The following is a 13,687-nucleotide window of genomic DNA, read 5'->3' as shown; positions in this document are numbered from 1 at the left end:
TATATAGGATCTTTGTTTTGACAGCACGCAGTGACACCATGCAGCGTTCTCTCCCACCAGTAAGACACAATCATATGACTGCAATTTAATAACACAGGTGTAGGAGCTTTCACTCAGCCTCTTATTACTGGTAGGAAAAAAATGAAGCTTCTGTCTTCCTAGTTATCGTTTTTTTTTAGAAAAAAGTAAATTAAAACAATAAGATAATGTTAGGCTATAGAGTAGGGTTGGCACCTCCTCCCTTTAAAATGATACACATATTAATTACACAGGTTCTGTGGCTGATTAAGGTGGTAATTAAACTCACATGATGCCTTATCTACATTACATTAGCCTCAGAACCCATGTAATTCATATGTGTTTGGGTTTAAAGGGATGAGGTGGCAACCCTACTATAGCGGTATATTAACATTTGCTCTATATAGAAAGCATATTTACTGCATGGTGTATTAATGGGAAAAAATATATTTTTTGACGTTCACTGGATCCTGCTTAGTTACCGGTAATTGTTGGAAAACCTTGCTCATGGAGGGCTGCTATGGATACTAAAAATATTAATTGTATTATGCTGAATACCACCAGCAGTTCTGAACTTTTGGCTTAGCTGCTCTGAGTTACAGATGGGAAGGCCTGGAAAAATAACAGAAAAATTAGGGAAAAAAATTGAAAATTTTATCAAATACTTTAACTGTAATTTTCCTTTCCTGACGCCAATACAAGGCAGCATACATATAACATAGCTCCACCGCATATCCACCCACAGGACCTGTTTAGCTCTATAAAAGTCTGAATGAGAGCTACCTCCCCCATTTTGGGTATGAAGTACAGAGATCAGAGGGAGGGTTCCTATGCTGCCATGAATTGGTGTCAGGAAAGGAAAATTACGGTAAGTATTTGATACAATTTTCCATTTTCCTGACCCAAAACACGCCAGCATACATATGATACATAATGAGCTTTTGAGAGGGAGGGCTTAATGCTACAAACTTAAGACAAGCTTGGTGGTTTTCCTCCCAAACTCTACTGTAGTAAGAGCTGCTGGATCCACCCTGTAGTGTTTTAAGAACATATGATGTGATGACCAGCTAGCCTCTCTGCAGACTGTCTCCAGAGACAATCCTGCCCATGCTGCCCAAGAAGATGACATCGCCCTGGTTGAGTGAGTTATAACCACCTCTGGAGAATCCTTCCTTCCGTTCTGTATGCCAGGTAAATATTTTTTACTATCCAGGCCAAGATGGTTCTGGTTGGGGACTCTTTCCCTTTAAATTTTCATGATGATGAAAAAGTCTGTCAGAACGTGTGAATGTAGAAGTAGCCTGGAGATAGGCTTTGAGGACTTTTGGAATGTCCAACTCATGCAGATCAGCTTCTGATTCCGCTAGGAAGGCTGGAAGCACCCATTCATTAGAGAGATGAAATATTGATGCCACTTGTGAGACAAAATGATCCAATGGTCTCAGCACAACCCTGTCTGGGAAGAACATGGAATAAGGTTCTGCTGCCCCCCAATTCTTGGAGTTCTGACACCCTTCCCCCTGAAGTAATGGCTAATAGGAAAGCTGTTTTTAAGGTGATATCCCATAATGAAAAATCTTCTGTGGGAGTACGAGGAGGGTTTGCTAGAAAATTGAGGACTATTGCCAGGTCCCATTGAGGGAACCTATTTCTCTTGGGAGTGAGTAGTCTAAGTTCCACTCTCATGAAGTGCTCCACCAGCAGGTTTGCTGCCCATTTCTTTTGGGTAGAAGCCGAGATGGCTTAAAATTTCACCTTAAGCGAACTGAGCCCCAAATCCAATCCAGATTGCATGAAAGACAGGATTTGAGATTCATTTTGGTCACTAGGGTCAAACTGACGTCCAGCTGCAAAGCTTGTGAACCTATTCCATATTCTGCAGTAGATGGCATTGGTTGACCCCTTTCTGGAACTCTGTAAAGTTATAATACCCTCTGGAGAACATCTTGTAACTCTCGTAACCCCTGCCTTACAATCTCCAGGCCAGTCGTGATGGTTGCGGATGTAGGGTATCTCCTTCAGAAAGGAGATGAGGAGTCAACGGCAGAGTGACAGAGGCAGGAATTTCAGGATTAAAGAAATTAGAGGGAAGGCTGTCAGGGCTGGCTTAGCCCTTCCTTCTCTGGGCTAGCTGCTCAGCTGTCGGCTAATTGCCAGCTCTCTTCTCTCTCCACTGTTACCAGCTGTTCCTGATGATGCTCGTCTGACCTGCCTACTTAAAGCCTTCCAGCTCACTTCACCTCTGCCTTCGCCTTGGTCACATCACTAGAAACCATCTCCTGCAGTTTGTTTAAAGACTGGCTTGCTGACATCCATTCTGGCTCCTTATCCTGCTTGCGGTTGCTCTACTTGGATCCCTGACTTCTGGCCTGGCTGACTACCCGATCTGGTTACTGGACTCTGGCTATGCTTGACTACGCTTTTTCTATTTACCTTTTTATTTTTTATTAATAAACAAATGTGATTTAATTGTACTTCTGTCTCAGTCTGATTCATGGTTTCTGAAAAAGGCATAGGCCAGTTGCCCAACCCAAGTATGGGTGAAGGTATCCGTCCCCTACACTAATGGATGAGGGTAGCGTGAGAGGAACCGGCTCACCTTGCAGATGATTGATAAGGCAAAAATATCCATCTTGTGGACACCCTCGCTCATGGATGATCTTTTTGAACACTTCAGGGTGAAGGGACCATTTGTTGGGGTTCATGAATTGTATGGATAGGTGATCTGCTTCCAAGTTCTGACAGCCTGGAAGATCTATAGCCCTCAAATCTGGGAGATATTGTTGTGCCAATGTCATGATTGGTTCTACCTCTCTCAAGAGGGATTGGCTGTGTGACCCGGCCTGTTACTGTATTTAGGACACTGCTGCTGTGTTGTCCAGATGGAGCAGGACTGGACGACCCTGTATGTTAGGCAGCAAGGTGGCCAACACTATGAATGCTGCTTGAAGTTACAGAATATTGGAAACTAGGCCCTGAGTAGGAAATTCTGCTCTGCCTGAGATCTTGAGTTGTTCGCAGTTGGCACCCCACCCTGCTGCGCTGGCATCTGTGGTAAGAATGATCCATGGCTGTGGCCCTAATGGACTATGCCATTTAGTGTTTGTTTCGTCTATCGCCAGAGACTCTGGCACCTCCAGCTGGTGATCCTTTTTGGCTGGGCTTGACGAACTCTTCCACTGCATCAGGAAGCCTTGCTGGAAAACTCTGAGTTTCCAGTGAGCCCAGGGGATCATCGAAATACATGAAGCCATTGTCCCAAGAGGACTCATGCAGTGGAATGCTGACATCACTGGTGCAGCCAATGCCTGTTGGAACTTCTCCCTGATTTTGGGTTTCAGAGGTGGCAAAGAAACTTTGGCTGCCTGAGTATTGAATTGGGCCCCTAGGCAGACCATATTCTGTGTAGACTCCAGCTGGCTCTGGTAATGCCTATCTCTCAACGCAAATCTAAAGAACTGCTGGTATGACTGAAGGATCGGGACATACTGGTAGGCTTATTGCAAGTCCACTGAAATCCTCCAGTCTCCTGGTTGAATAACCTGGATTATGGTAAGGAGAGACTCCATCTCTAAATTGTCTCTAAATTGATTCGGCCTTTTGAGGTAGTTCTGGAGGCTACCGTTTGAACAGCCAATAATGTCCTTGTGTTACTGTGGACTTAATCCTCTGTTTTTGGCAGTGGTCTTGCCTGAACCTGGGTCACTTTGAGCCACCTGGTTCCAACTGCGTCCTTGGTGGGCCTGGCGTTAAAAGGGCTTTTGGGTATCTTGGGGAGCCGCAGGGGTCTTAGCTCTCTGCGATCTTATGAAGGTTGACTGTGTAGCCCTCCAATACCTTCTGAAGTCCTTGGATGGGTGAAATCCCAGTACCTGTTTGGCGCTCCTCTGGATGGTTGCCCCCTCTGGCGTCTGAACCTTCGATTTTGGGGCAGAAGACCTGATTTTCCTCCTGTAACCCTGGAGATGGCAGTCCCTAGTTTTTTGTTCAAAGGGCGCCTTCCCATCAAAAGGCAGTTTACAGCAATTCTGTTTGAGGATGGGTCAGCCACCCAGGGTTTTAGCCACAGCACCTTGAATAAAAGTGCTCCAGTGCTCAAACACCTCTCATGCTAGTCTCATATTGAAAGAATACAACTTTAGAAGCGATGTGATGTGTTGTAATATATTCTTTAGTCTCCAAGCATGCATGGTCTAAAGCCCCATACACACGGTCAGACATTACGACAACAAAATCCGTCTGATTTTTTCTGACGGATGTTGGCCCAAACTTGTCTTGCATACACACGGTCGCACAAAGTTGTCGGAAAATCCGATCGTTCAGAACAAGGTGATGTCAAACACGTACGACGGGACTATAAAGAGGCCAGGAGCCAATAGCTTTAGTCTCTTAGTCTATTCTGAGCATGAGTGGCACTTTATCTGTTGGAATTGTCTACAAACGATCGGAATTTAAATGATCGTTTTTTGTTGTCGGGAAAATTTTAGATTGCCCCATATACTCGGTCGGATTTTCCGACGGAAAATGTGCGATCGGATCATGTTGTCGGAAAATCCAACCATGTGTGGGCTCCATCTGACTTTTTCCATCTTATTTCCGGTTCTCAAAGTTTGAGAGCAGGATCTAAAATTTTCCGACAACAAAATCCGATCATTTAAATTTCCGATCGTGTGTAGACAATTCCGATGGACAAAGTGCCACGCATGCTCAGAACAGACTAAGAGACTAAAGCTATTGGCATCTTTATAGTCCCGTCATACTTTTTGATGTCACCTCATTCAGAACGATCAGATTTTCCGTCAACTTTGTGCAACCGTGTGTATGCAACACAAGTTTCGGCCAAAATCCGTCGGACAGCAATCGAGCGGCTTTTAGCCGCATCGGTTTTTATCCCTGAAAGGCAATCGCCTGTTCTAAACAATGGTACCAGGATGATGCCTGCAGCTGCGGGCATCATCCCGGTATAACCCCCGAAAGCCGAGTACACACATCTGCGTACTCTCGGCAGGAAGGGGATAATTTATATAAATAAATATATATACAGTGGGGATCGAAAGTTTGGGCACCCCAGGTAAAAATGTGTATTAATGTGCATAACGAAGCCAAGGAAAGATGGAAAAATCTCCAAATGGCATCAAATTACAGATTAGACATCCTTATAATATGTCAAAAAAAGTTAGATTTTATTTCCATCATTTACACTTTCAAAATTATAGAAAACAAAAAAATGCTGTCTGCAAAAGTTTGGGCACCCTGCAGAGTTAATATCTTGTACTGCCCCCTTTGGCAAGTATCACAGCTTGTAAACGCTTTTTGTAGCCAGCCAAGAGTCGTTCAATTCTTGTTTGAGGTATCTTTGCCCATTCTTCCTTACAAAAGTGTTCCAGTTCTTTGAGATCTCTGGGCTGTCTGTCACGCACTGGTCTTTTAAGGTCTATCCATAGATTTTCAATAATGTTGAGGTCAGGAGATTGTGAAGGCCATGGCAAAACCTTCAGTTTACACCTTTTGATGTAATCCCCCTTGGATTTTGAGGTGTGTTTAGGATCATTATCCATTTGTAGAAGCCATCCTCTCTTTAACTTCAGCTTTTTCACAGATGGCATCAAGTTACCATCCAAAATTTGCTGAAATTTTATTGAATCCATTTTTCCTTCTACTCGTGAAATGTTCCCTGTGCCACTGGCTGCAATACAACCCCAAACCATGATTGATCCACCCCCATGCTTAACAGTTGGACAGAAGTTTCTTACTTTTCATTAAATTCTGGTCCACAGAACTTGTTTCCAAAATGCCTCAGGCTTGTCTATATGTTCATTTGCAAAGTTCAAATGCTGATTTTTGTGGTGAGGACGTAGAAGAGGTTTTCTTCTGATGACTCTTCCATGAAGACCATATTTGTACAAGTATCTCTTTATAGTGGAATAGTGTACCACAACTCCAGTGTCTGCCAGATCTTTCTGGAGGGATCGTGCAGTCAAACGTGGGTTTTAAATTGCTTTTCTCACAATCCTGCGAGCTGTTCTGTCTGATATTTTTCTTGGTCTTCAAGATCTTGCTTTAACTTCTACTGTTCCTGATTACTGCCATTTCTTAATTACATTCCTAACAGAGGATATTGACATCTGAAAATGCTTTGCTAACTTCTTATAGCCTTCTCCAGCTTTGTGAGCGTCAACTATTTTCAGTTTCAGTTTTCTAGACAACTGCTTAGAAGAACCCATGGTGCTGATTGTTGGGGCAAGGTCAGATGAGTCTGGCCATTTAAAACCTTTGAGATCACCTGGTCTTCCCAGACGATGATTGAGAACAATTCATGGCACTGGCAGGTCTCAGCTTTGCAAAGCGGGCAGTGCATGCTATAAATTCTGCAGGGTGCTCAAACTTTTGCAGACGTTATTTTTTTGTTTTCTGTAATTTTGAAAGTGTAAATGATGGAAATAAAATATAACTTTTTTTTACATATTATAAGAATATCTAATCTGTAATTTGATGCCATTTGGAGATTTCTATATTTTTCCTTGGCTTCGTTATGCACATTAATGCACATTTTTACCTGGGGTGCCCAAACTTTTGATCCCCACTGTATATATATATATATATATATATATATATATATATATATATATTTTTTTTTTTTTTGGATAAATTATATATATATATATTATAATAAATTGTATTTGGGTACATTGTCGCATGACCGTGCAATTGTCTGTGAAAGTGCCGTGTCTCAAAAAATTGCCTAGTCATGAAGGGGGTAAACCTTCCAGAGGTCAAGTGGTTAAGATAAGTTATGCCTCTAAAACAATATAAAAGATTTTTTGGCTAAGCTTTGGTTTTAACAAATTAAAATCATATTCTAAAATCTACACTATGATTTTTGCCTTGTGAGACTTCCTCAGAAACTGGGTAATATTTAACGTTTTTTTTTTACCTGTATATGTCTGTATAAAGTCGATATGGTCCAGTTGCTGAACCTTTGAGGATACAGTGGTGTGAAAAAGTGTTTGCCCCCTTCCTCATTTCCTGTTCCTTTGCATGTTTGTCACACTTAAGTGTTTCGGAACATCAAACCAATTTAAACCATAGTCAAGGACAACACAAGTAAACACAAAATGCAATTTGTAAATGAAGGTGTTTATTATTAAAGGTGAAAAAAAATCCAAACCATCATGGCCCTGTGTGAAAAAGTGATTGCCCCCCTTGTTAAAACATACTATAACTGTGGTTGTCCACACCTGAGTTCAATTTCTCTAGCCACACCCAGGCCTGATTATTGCCACACCTGTTCACAATCAAGGCATCACTTAAATAGGAGCTGCTTGACACAGTAAGGTCCACCAGAAGATCCTTAAAAGCTACACATCATGCCGAGACCCAAAGAAATTCAGGAACAATTGAGAAAGAAAGTAATTGAGATCTATCAGTCTGGAAAGGGTTAAAAAGCCATTTCCAAAGCTTTGGGAATCCAGCGAACCACAGTGAGAGCCATTATCCACAAATGGCGAAGACATGGAACAGTGGTGAACCTTCCCAGGAGTGGCCGGCCGCCCAAAATTACCCCAAGAGCGCAGCGACGACTCATCCAAGAGGTCACAAAAGACCCCACAACAACGTCCAAGGAACTGCAGGCCTCACTTGCCTCAGTTAAGGTCAGCGTTCATGCCTCCACCATCAGGAAAAGACTGGGCAAAAATGGCCTGCATGGCAGAGTTCCAAGGAGAAAACCACTGCTGAGCAAAAAGAATATCAAAGCTCGTCTCAATTTCTCCACAACACATCTTGATGATCCCCAAGACTTTTGGGACAACATTCTGTGGACCGATGAGACAAAAGTGGAACTCTTTGGAAGGTGTGTGTCCAAGTATATCTAGCGTAGAAGGAACACTGCATTTCATAAAAAGAACATTATACCAACAGTAAAATATGGTGGTGGTAGTGTGATGGTCTGGGGCTGTTTTGCTGCTTCAGGACCTGGAAGACTTGCCGTGATAAAAGGAACTATGAATTCTGCTGTCTACCAAGAGATCCTGAAGGAGAATGTCCGACCATCTGTTCATGTACTCAAGCTGAAACGAACTTGGGTTCTGCAGCAGGACAATGATCCTAAACACACCAGCAAGTCCACCACCGAATGGCTGAAGAAAAACAAAATGAAGACTTTGGAGTGGCCTAGCCAAAGTCCTGACCTGAATCCTATTGAGATGTTGTGGTATGACCTTAAAAAGGCCGATCATGCTCGAAAACCCTCTAATGTAACTGAATTAGGACAATTCTGCAAAGATGAGTGGGCCAAAATTCCTCCAGGAAGCTGTAAAAGCCTCATTGCACGTTATCGCAAACGCTTGGTTGCAGTTGTTGCTGCTAAGGGTGGCCCAACCAGTTATTAGGTTTAGGGGGCAATCACTTTTTCACACAGGGCCATGATGGTTTGGATTTTTCTTCACCTTTAATAATAAACACCTTCATTTACAAATTGCATTTTGTGTTTACTTGTGTTGTCCTTGACTATTGTTTAAATTGGTTTGATGTTCCGAAACACTTAAGTGTGACAAACATGCAAAGGAACAGGAAATGAGGAAGGGGGCAAACACTTTTTCACACCACTGTACAAGCATGATTGTGTAATAGAGCAAATGGCTCCTAGGACTTCACTTGGATATAAACGAGGCCTGAAAATACTGCCTACATACTTTTTTTTTACAAGCTAAAATTGGGGAACATCCAATATTAAATTTAGGAAGAGTAAATACCAGCAATTATAGTTTGAGATAACACCATATAACATCATGTAATTGGCTACAATGAATCATTTATCCAACGAGAGTGCATGGTATGTTGGCCAATAGAAGATGCATAAATATATGAGAATGTGATTTTACAAGGACAAGAGGCCAAATCTACTGACATCTGAGCTGTAGAAAAGCGTCTTGTATGAGTGACACAATGCTGGAATCTGCCAACATGCATCTGGGTTTTGATTTGAGAAGCTGTCTCTACAATAAAAAGTGTTTTCAGTGTTTCTGAGTATGTTCTCTTCGCCAAGGTATATACAATGCAAAAAGGTATATATGTAGTTCCAGAGTCTATTCTAAAGAATATATGGCACCACGATCCCTAGATATACATGGAGAACAAAGAGAACCAAGAGAACAACATTTGGGAGATGTGGGACTTTGGAGGAGGTGCACTTATTTTGTATACAAATGATAACACACTTTGTTAAAAAAAAAATATATATATTTATTATAATACATGTAAAAAATTTAAATAGCATTATATACAATACAACCTTTGTCCATTTGGGTAGAAAAGGCCATGTAATGAAGTAATTCACGCTTGTAGAAGAGAGTAAATCACAGCATTACAACATCAAAATGTGTCCTTTTCTACCCAAATGGACGCAGATGTATTGTATATAATGCTATTTACATTTTTTCCATGTATTATCATTTTTTTTTTTTTTAACAAAGTGTGTTATATGTATACAAATATAAGTGCACTTTCAAAGTCCTGCATCTCCCAAACTTTGTTCTCCAAGGTATTTACAGAATGTGACAGTATGTAGAATTATACATGGACATATCAACAGATCAAAAGCATGTTTTAGATTGTCTGTTTTTTCTATTTTTTCAGTAATGAAGTTCATGAAGCATATGATCTCTATTAGGTGTGTACAATATCTCTATCCGTCCTCTCAAACCTGAAATACAGCTAAAGTCTTTGTGCACCCCTCAAAATCTCTTCCCTAAAGTGTATGTAAAGCCAACAATGAACTTCTCTTATTTCTTAGCTTTTGGTCTTTTAAAGCAGAACTCCGGGATTTTCAAATAATCCCCCATGAGTACACTCCCCACACAAAACACAAAACAATTATTACATTTGTGAAATTTCTTACCGTTGAAGAGATATGTATGATTGAATTTACAGGAAGTCAGCTCTGTGATTCAAAAAATGCGTCATCTTTTCTGCCAGGGATGAGGTGTTCGACCAGGGATTACATCATATCCCCTTCTCTCACTCTAACTGTAATCAGACTACATTTCCCATGAATCCTTGGGGTGGGAGTGAATGTGGGAGGTACACGAGGCTTGTACATGTAAATATGAACTCACCCACTTCAACATAAATCACACCCCTCATTCTGCAGCCAGCAAGCCACACATAACACACGGTATGATGCCACATGTCAGGGTCCACCAGTGCCACATGTCAGGGACCACCAGTGCAGCTTATCAGGGATCACCAGTGCCAAATGTCAGGGACCACCAGTGCTGGATGTCAGGGACCACCAGTGCCACATGTCAGGACCACCAGTGCCGAATGTCAGGCACCACCATGTCAGGGACCATCAGTCAGGGACCACCATGTTAGGGACCACCAGTGCTTAATGTCAGAACACACCAGTGCCCCATGTCAGGGACCACCAGTGTTGTTTGTCGGGGACCACCAGTGCCGAATGTCAGGGACCACCAATGCAGCATGTCAGGGACCACCAGTGCCGAATGTCAGGGACCACTAGTGCCGAATGTCAGGGACCACCAGTTCTGCATGTCAGGGACCACCAGTGCCACATGTCAGGGACCACCATGTCCACCATGGGACCACCCTGTCAGGGACCACTATGGGACCACCATGTCAGGAACCATGGAGTGGAGGGGCGGTGACTGTCAGGGAGCAGAAGAGGAGTGGAGAGGAGAAAGGAGAAGGAGGACATCTCCTCCATGGGTAGCACAGACCGGGAGGGCTGTGAGACCCCCTCCACCCACTACATTCCGGGGCTGAAGTGGTTAAAAAGGACATTAAGAGAGACATAAGCAGCAATAAAAAAACTAGAGAGACACTTAAAGGAGATGGGTTTATAAAAAACCAACAACCTTCATACTGACCTCTATCCAGCAGCTTTTGTGTAATGCTGCAACTGTCCAATGTTGGCTCTACGACTGAGAACTGAGTGATCACATGACTCTCCACTCTCGGTCTTCTTGGTTTTGACTCTCTGCACTCTGCCCCTCCAGCACCCACTGGGGCGCTGGGCTGGGGAGGGGGTTAAGCAGCTGGCTTTCGTCTCTCAGCCGCGTGCTTAAAGCCAGAGCCAACTGTAAATCAGGCAATATGGTCGGTGTGACAGACCCAATCAGAACATGGGCTTTTGAAGGGGACTGCAGGCTGGCCTCTTGCCTAGCGACTATGGGCCTTGGCTTTTAAGGGAACACTGCTCTTTGGAAGGTGTGTGCCTAGGAGACCCTTGGAGTGGTCTTGCTTTGGATTAAAGTCCATGTCTCCCCAAAACACACAGACTCTGGGAACTGGAGGACCCAGATACATATTTGGGACTGCTTTGGACTGTGAGACTCAGGAGTAGATGTTCATATGATCAGCTCAAACCAACTTGATACTGGGGTCTACTGCTATAGTTTGTTAATTAAGGTGTTAGGTATATTTGTGTTAAGTATGTCTCTCCCGTTGTATGCCCCCTAGGTGTGCATCCCCATTGTTATTTGAGTCGCATATTCTTTCTCTCTGATTAATCATCTCGTGGAGATGTGATTAATATTGTGACCACTATACCTTATTATTAAACCGTTGTAGGAAAGTATGTGTTTATGTTGATCAGCTTATGGTTTAATTAGATCCATTTTTATGTGCATGTTGTCTGTTCTTTAGCTATGCTAATTATATTCCTTTTTACAGTTTGTATTGTTAGGATAATGTGATCAGGTCACCTGATCTTGTGTGGTAAATAAATTCTGTCTGAATTATCAATAGAGTTCCAGTTTGCATCTAAGCTATTGTTGGCTAGTCTTGGATGCTCAGACTGAATGAAGCTATATCTTGAAGCACCAAAGCTGGGTGCTGGACAGTTCCGTCACAGTTGGGATCAGGAAATTGTAACGTAACCAACCTTACATCTCTCTGTCTTTAATGTGATACATGTTTATGTAATTCAGCATCATTTTCTATTTATCATTCATGCAAGTACATTGATCTTCAGCAGTTAAAGTGGAACTTTCCTCTTCATGTTGCCATTATTCTTGACAACCTTTACCTATAATTTGTGAAACATCGACTTTCATAAATGTATATCATGTGATCCCTACATAGAAGCCTTGAAGGACTAACTTGACTCGCTGATAAGCAATTATGGGAAAACAAGCAACATCTCAAACTTTAAGAAAGTTTAACAGGTTGTTATAAATTGTAAGCTTGACAGACAGTTACGTTATTACCACTCAAAGATAGAAGTACTGTATGTTCTACCTGCCATGACCAAAAGCCTTAGCGGGTATTTTATAGATCAGTCAAGATTTGCATGATTGTTGGGAAGGTAAGAGCTGGCAGTTGATCTTGACAGGACTTATAATGGTAATGCTTTTTTCTTTCGTCAAACTTCACTGTGCAAGTTAGAGGTAAACATTCTGCAAACCTGCGTTTAACAAATGAAGTATAAACTAAGAGTGCTCCTGAATATTTGTTACTATAACATGCAAGGACATTTTTCTGTTGCAGTCAAGGTTTCCTGGAACCTCTGGAATACCTGATCTCTGGTCAATAGAGAGAGGCAGCAGGCTCCTTCCCCAAACCCTAATTCAGTTCCCATTGCAGCAATGACCTACTGCTGCTGTCATTTGGATGTTGGGGGCATACCTTAGTTCAGGGGTGCCCAACCAGTGGCCCGGGGGCCACATGTGGCCCGCGGAGCCCTCTGATGAGGCCCGTGACCTCCTGCTCTGGGATAGAATAGAAAGAATACTGTTATTAAAGGTCAGTTTATTACTAAAATCACAGTGTATATATGGGCATATCTTTTCTGCAGTGATTACTGGGCTGCTTTCAAACTGATCCACAGGTGCAGAGCAGTTTACCTGCGGGTTACCTGCACTGAGCCATAGACTTCTATTAATACTTGCGAGTTTGGTGAGCTTTCTGAAAGTGCACCAAACCTGCAGAATATAATGGAAAGCTATAGTGAGTCCCGGAGCAGAAGGATTTGAGGACATGGGTGCAGGGATGGCATGACAATGCTGGACAGCACAGCGTTGCAGTTTTAAACGCAGTTTCCCTTTTACGGAAATGGGGAGGAGCCGAGAGTGGGCGGTGCGCTGAGCGGGGGATAGTGAAAGAGAGGGGGAAGTGACGTTAGTGGCAGAGCGACGGAGGAAGAGATTCCCACCCACCCTCCCATGTTGGTTGGAAAGCAAGTGAGGTAGGGGCGGGCAGAATGACAAAGCAGTGTTGGGTCGCTGGAGGAGGAGATTTTGGTTACATGTATGGAACATGTTGTACCCATCCATGGGATGGGAGGTTTTTCAGGTACTTTCAGGTTAGGAGGGGTTAAACTGGAAGGGTTAAAAGGTAGGTCACTGTGAAGGTTGGGTACTGTCTCCAAGTCCGGGGTTTTCAGACTGGAGGCCTAAAGTTAAAGAAGTTGTTCACAGTGACCAGTGGTATGTTGTTTTTCTTACATGACCCATAAAGTACAGAACAGTTTAATGGTTATTTATGAAGTTGTTATTTATATATTTTTATAGTTTTTATTTTTTCCCAAAAAAATTATTGTTTATATTAGAAAAATTACAATTTAACTTGAACATACATTTTTCATAGACAAATTTTATACTTGTAATTAGAACAGGCATTCTCAAGGTCCATTTCACATTTAATCCTT

This window comes from Lithobates pipiens, unplaced genomic scaffold (assembly GCF_037356315.1).
Source record: "Lithobates pipiens isolate NorthernLeopardFrog02 unplaced genomic scaffold, aLitPip1_a1.2 Scaffold_18, whole genome shotgun sequence".
Classification (NCBI taxonomy): Eukaryota; Metazoa; Chordata; class Amphibia; order Anura; family Ranidae; genus Lithobates; species Lithobates pipiens.
The sequence above is the reverse complement of the archived record's forward strand: the minus strand, read 5'-3'. Positions refer to the sequence as shown.